Source organism: Vigna angularis, chromosome 8, assembly GCF_016808095.1.
Source record: "Vigna angularis cultivar LongXiaoDou No.4 chromosome 8, ASM1680809v1, whole genome shotgun sequence".
NCBI classification, from domain to species: domain Eukaryota; kingdom Viridiplantae; phylum Streptophyta; class Magnoliopsida; order Fabales; family Fabaceae; genus Vigna; species Vigna angularis.
The window spans coordinates 20,837,150-20,843,149 of NC_068977.1; the positions used below are offsets into that span (position 1 = coordinate 20,837,150).

At 32.1% G+C, this 6,000-nt stretch overlaps 2 non-coding genes across 2 annotated transcripts; both read left to right on the top strand.

The window, feature by feature from the left end:
• Positions 1–1,320: 1,320 nt before the first annotated feature.
• On the top strand, positions 1,321–1,408 carry LOC128193846 (small nucleolar RNA snoR118). The gene has a single exon (XR_008245155.1). It is a non-coding gene; the product is annotated as a small nucleolar RNA snoR118 (small nucleolar RNA).
• A 3,954-nt stretch (positions 1,409–5,362) lies between these two features.
• LOC128193845 (small nucleolar RNA snoR118) lies at positions 5,363–5,464 on the top strand. Its single transcript, XR_008245154.1, has one exon. It is a non-coding gene; the product is annotated as a small nucleolar RNA snoR118 (small nucleolar RNA).
• Positions 5,465–6,000: the final 536 nt, after the last annotated feature.

Sequence of the window (6,000 nt, forward strand, 5' to 3'; positions counted from 1 at the left end):
TGAAAATTTTGGGATTTTCTCAATGCCCAAAAGTATGAAAGAATATAAATGAGAAGTGGGGACATACTTCACTGAAAAGAAAGATTTCATAGAAGCAATAAGAACCTAATGATGTAGAGAATGGTAGGAAATGGAAGGTATTTAAAAATGATAAAAGAAGAGTTTGTGTCAAAGGAAGGTATTCAAACACTTAACCCCGTTAGTTTTTATTTAATAAAAGAGATTTTATTGAGACATATTTTACCAAATTTAAACGAAATTGAAACTTTTTAAAAAAGTTTGACCAACTTGATACACTGCACTCAAACTAAAGACAAGAAAAACAATTAAATTTTTTTTAAAATAAAGACTAATTTTAGTACATAAAAAAAAATCGAAATTTCTTTTAAAAGATATAAACAAATGATTTAACCTTTAAAATTAAATCCAATAGTCTAGTAGAGTGGCGGTTACTTCACGCACAAGAACTTCACCGGCCCAGAGATAAAAAAAGCTCACCTTTGTTTTAAAGAGGGCCCAATTATTAGATCCACCAGTTTAAATTTGTATGCTCAGTCTCTCATATTTCACAAAATCACAATCAATCCCTAACCCTAGTTGCCCGTTTTCCTTTTCACACCCAGTTTTCTTTTTTCCTGTTTATCTATTCTTCTTTCTGCTGATTCTTGTTTTCTGTTTATTCTGTAACCTGTGTCTTTTCGGTTTCACGTTTTGCTTCTTTCATCGTCTTCATTTTTTGCATATATATATATATATATATATATATATATATTTATTTATTTATCTCTTTTGATAAATGCGTGATTTTTAAACAACAAACCTTTTATGTGAAGTGAAGTGATGTTCCGAGCAACTGGAATTTGCTGCACTTATATTAGTTTAATTAATTTAATAATAATACTTGTTGGAGGCTTCTCTTATATACGTTTTCATCTGTATAATTGTAACCTAAATCTAGAGTAAATTGTTTGTTTTGTGGCCCAATGATGTTCAAATAGATCGTTGATCGGCTACACGATTTTGTTCATAATCTCCTGCATCTTTCTCTCTCTTCCTCTCTATCTATCTATCTATCAATTTCTTATTCTGTTTGTGTGTGTGTGTGACTAATGCAACCTGTACTATACTACTACATGATCTGGAAGATGTATGTTGATTGTCAACGAAACCAGTGGCAAAAGCCGTACATGATTTCGTATTAAGCTATGAGATCTGAGGGCTCTGAAATTTTTTACTTTAAATTCTGTATTTCAATATTTGTTTTCTTTTATATTTGGATTAGTTTATTGTTGGCTTTGCTTATTGTTTTTTCTTTGTTTGATGAATGCTGATGCATGCACTGGGCTCTGAGAAGTTTTAACCTCAACTTTTGATGAAAATGCACGGCCTTGAAAGCTATTTCTGATACCCACAATATTAAAAGAGTGATTCATTGGTAATTCATTTGTTCCTGTTTCATGTAGTTTTATTGCCTTCAATCCCAAATGTGTTATTATTTCCACAGCCGCAGCGTTTTTAATTTTTTTGTTTCTTTTTGTCTTTTAATATTTTCTTTTAGTATTATTTTCTAATTTATATGGATCTAACTGGCTGTTTTCTAATCTCTGTATCTTTCATGAAAACCTCAACTACCATTTGTCGGTGTTAACATGTGTTTTCTGCTGAAATTGTAAGTCCTTTGTGTGATATGATGCTCTTGGATCCATCTATTTGCCTTATCATCGCGCATAGTCGTTGTTGAGAACTTCAAATTTATGAGAATCACGACTGAAAAAAGAAATCTGTCTGGAAAACAAGCATCTATTATTACACAGATATTTTTTCCTAAATAGCATACCGTATCTTATATTTACTCAGATAGCACGCGGTGCTAGTTTAGAATTCGATTTTTGAAAAACCGAATTCTTAATATGGTTTTGTATTAGCATAACACCAAAATCATGTGCAGAATTAGGTCCTCTGTAAACCAAATTCTGGACTAGCACAGTAAAAGTGTGCTATGTGAGTAAATGAAAGTTTCAGTGTGCTATATTGGTAAAAAGAAATTGACAGTGTGCTATTTGTGTGGAAAATTCGTAGAAGTTGACTATTGAGTAGCTTCATGGTTTGGTTCACAAGCTGATCTTCACCTCTCGCTTTTCTTCTGTTCCTTTCTGTGTATGTGTGTGTTAAGTGCTTTGTTTGTATTGGGAAGTTGCAAGAAGTTTGTGAATTGAACTACTGATAAAAGCTGTCAGTGATATTGTATTAAGCTATGGGTTTTGGGTTCTTTCTCTTGTGTTGATTCTAATCGGTTGCCTAAAGGGTCCTAATATGAAATCAATGTTTTCATAGTTAGGCAAAGAGCCCTCACTATTTCTTTATTGTGATCCTAGACTCGTGCTGTTGCCTTTATTTGTTAAGGTGGTTTGGCATTGCATCTGACCATGAAATCTTAGTTTGTATTTCTTTATTGTGAGGCATAACATTGTTTTCTGTTAGTATGACATTTCTGTTTTCATGTGATGTTTCTTTTAAAGCAGTGCTCGTTACATTTTGTAAACTTTTTTCCTGGATTTTATCATGCAATGACTATCCCCTTCGTCACTCCAATCTTCTTCAGGGCTTTTATTTCTTTTGTTTTAGTATTTTAAAACTTCAAATAGGTGATCCTCCTTTTACACAGTGAACTGTGAATAGGAAAGTCTACGGTATTTTTTGTAGTCTGTTAGTGCCCTGTGATGATTATATAGAATATTGAGTAGCACCTGGTTTCTTTATAACTGGACCTGTACCACTGGATCTCTCTCTCTCTCTCTCTCTCTCTCTCTCTCACTCCCCGGCTTCCACACACTCTCATCTGACTGGGCTTGTGTGTGTGTATGTATATATATATATGTATGTATTTTCATGGTGCAAGAAGGCTGTATATGAAACCAGTGTCAATTGCTACGGATGATTTAATTTATTTTAGTTTAAATCTGAGGGCACGACATTTTTCTGATTATAGGCTTATTCATTTTTCTGTTTTATTTTTCTCTCATTTCTCATTATATCTCTACTAGTAGCAACATCAGTGGTTTATCATCCCTTCCATTTTTTGATATGGGCTCAAAAACATTTTCACAACACTTTTACCCTATTCGTGGGTCTTCTTAACTATGTGATTGGTTCAAAATTGATGTTCTTAACCATATTGTTTTAACTGTATCTTTACTATAAAGAGCCAAAGATTATTTTAATGAGGCTGTGTTTAAAGGCTATAGGGACAAATAACTATCCCGTATTGTGCACCTATAGGTACATTTTAGTGACACTTTTTCCAGGGCTGCTTCCGAAAATGTACTTATAATAAAAGTAGATCGTGTGTATAAATAAAATTGATTACAAGTATAATTTGCCTCTTAGTATATTCAGAGAATTTTGTAATAACTTCAAAATTCGTGAAATGATATATCTTATGGATTATGGATATCATGTAGATTTTGTTCCCATACATTTCATAAAAGTTGAATTGTATGTGATTTCTTGCTTCATTTTTTATCCAATTCAAACTTTTGAAAGATGTTATATTGTTTTCCCTGCCTCAAGTACTAAATAAACTGTCTCCACGTGTTCGTCAATATTACTTTCAACCTCTTTTACTCTTGCTTCTCTTTCTATTATTTTCTCTATTGCTTGATACATTTTGAAGTGTTTCACAGCTCTAAAATAAGTACCTATATCATTATGCCCCCCTCTCAATAACTCGTTATGTTTATAGTCACCTAACATTATACATGGCCCTTTGCATCTAAAATGTCAATAGCAAATAAAGCTTCGGATAAAATAACAGCAGATTAGAATAAAATGAAAAATAATTTAGATTATATCAATTTGAGATACAAGATAAAATTGTATTTTGTTGCATAAATATATAATTAAAACTATTTTTTTATTATATGTACAATGAACAAAAGAATGTAATGCTCAACTAAAAAGTTAAAATACTATTGATACAAGAAATTGGGGAAATATTGTAATGTCTCCCAACAAGTAAAAAAAATAAAATTGAAAGAAAAGCAATCTATTCTGTGATTCCTAATGAGTCTAGAAGACCTGAACATCAATTAGTATTAGGAAAGTTTTAAGTGAACAAGAGAAAGACTATTGTTTCTTCCACTCCCAAAATTACTAACTGCACTCAATTAATAGGAAAAAATTGAACCACATTTACCACTGTACTACACAACTGTTATCACTGTCATTATTCCATCATTGCTGCTACTGCAGAAGAAGAAAAGAGAGGCAACGTTGAAACATATTTTATGTATTTTGGAAAGCGTATTTTTGTAGTGTTATTTCATGTGGGATGTTAGAAAAAACTCGTTCTTTAAAGACGTATATTCTGAAAAGTTTGTTTATAAATTTTATTCTGAATTTTTATTTTCAGAATACATACATGTATTTGGAACATTTTATTCTAAAAATCTTATTTTGAAAATTTCAAAAAATTTATTCTGAAAACTTTCCAAAACATGTAATTTGAAAGTTTGGGATGCGCATAAAGAAACTGTAGGGGTTCAGCAAGTAAAAGCAGATGAAACATAATGGATGAGAATAACAGGCCTACACATGACTTGCTTGATGGGCCAAAGATAAAAAGCCCACTAAAGAGAGGGAGAGAAACCGATCGACAGTTTCCATTATTTATGCTCACATCTCATGTAATTTATTCACACGTCTCAAACCCTAATACAGTTTTTGTTCCCACTCGCTCTATACATCATGTATCCCTAACTCATGTTTTGCCATTGAAACCGTATGTGTTGAAGAATGTTTCCTGATTATTGCCAATTTCTTTTTCGCCCTTTTTGTTTGCATTATTTATGCATTCTGTAGTGTGTTTTGCTTCTTTCTCCTTTTGGCAATCGCACGAAGATTTTAATGTTTAAGTTCGTTGTATGCTATGATGTTTGGAGTAACTTTATTTTGTTCTTGTTGCATTGTATTCTGTTTATGACCCTTTTATTTTGATTGTGTATTTTCTTTGTTTTCATACATCTTGGCCCAATGATGCATACATAGATTGTGAACAGCTACACGGTTTCGTTCATATCCGGATCTGCTTCTTTCCCTCTCTCTCTCTCTCTCTCTCTCTCTTTCTCTTTGTGTGTGTGTGTGTGGTTGTGTATATATATATATATGTATGCTTATGTGTGTGTGTGTGGGAGGATGCAAGAGGCTGTGAACGAATCGTGTGACAAAAGCTGTAGATGATTTGGAATTAAGCTATGAGATCTGAGGGCTTTTGCATTTTTTTAAAATTCTGTACGTTATTGTTTATTATTTTTTGGCGTTTTTTTTTTATATATTTGGCTTTGACTATATATTGTCTTGTGGAGTGAATGATGATACGCACTGGGCTCTGAGCAGATTTAACTGCCCTGCGGTTTAAACTGCATTTTTGATGGAATTGCTTAGCCTAGAAAGCTATGTCTGACTACCAACATCTTAAAAAGAGGGATCTATTGCCAAATTTTTCACATTCCTCTGACTGTTAGCTTTGGCTTGTATTGGTTTTTGGTTTTTGGTTTTCCTATAATTCTTTTATTTTAATGCATTATGGAATGTTTTGTTTTAACTACAATTACTTATTGATAAACTGATGTAATGAGTCTTAATGTGACCTTTTTCTTTTTCATATTCTTGTATTTGATGTTATATGGAAACAATTATTTGCTTAATTTTTGAACCTTTGGTATATACTCTTATATTCATAAGTTAATGAAATAGTTCTTTGATTTTCATTAGTCTATGTATTTTACTGATTTCTCACTTTCGTTTCTGGGAAAAGGTAATTTAATTGAATACAAGTCTTGATTTACAGCAAATTGCCTGATATCCTGCCCGAGGATACACAAAAACATTGTTGAATGACTTCACTGTTTTGGATCAAAACCTGATATGTATCACTATCTCTCTTTTCTTTTACTTTTTCGTTCCATTGTGTTGGTGTTTTTGAACCCATAGTAGTGCTGT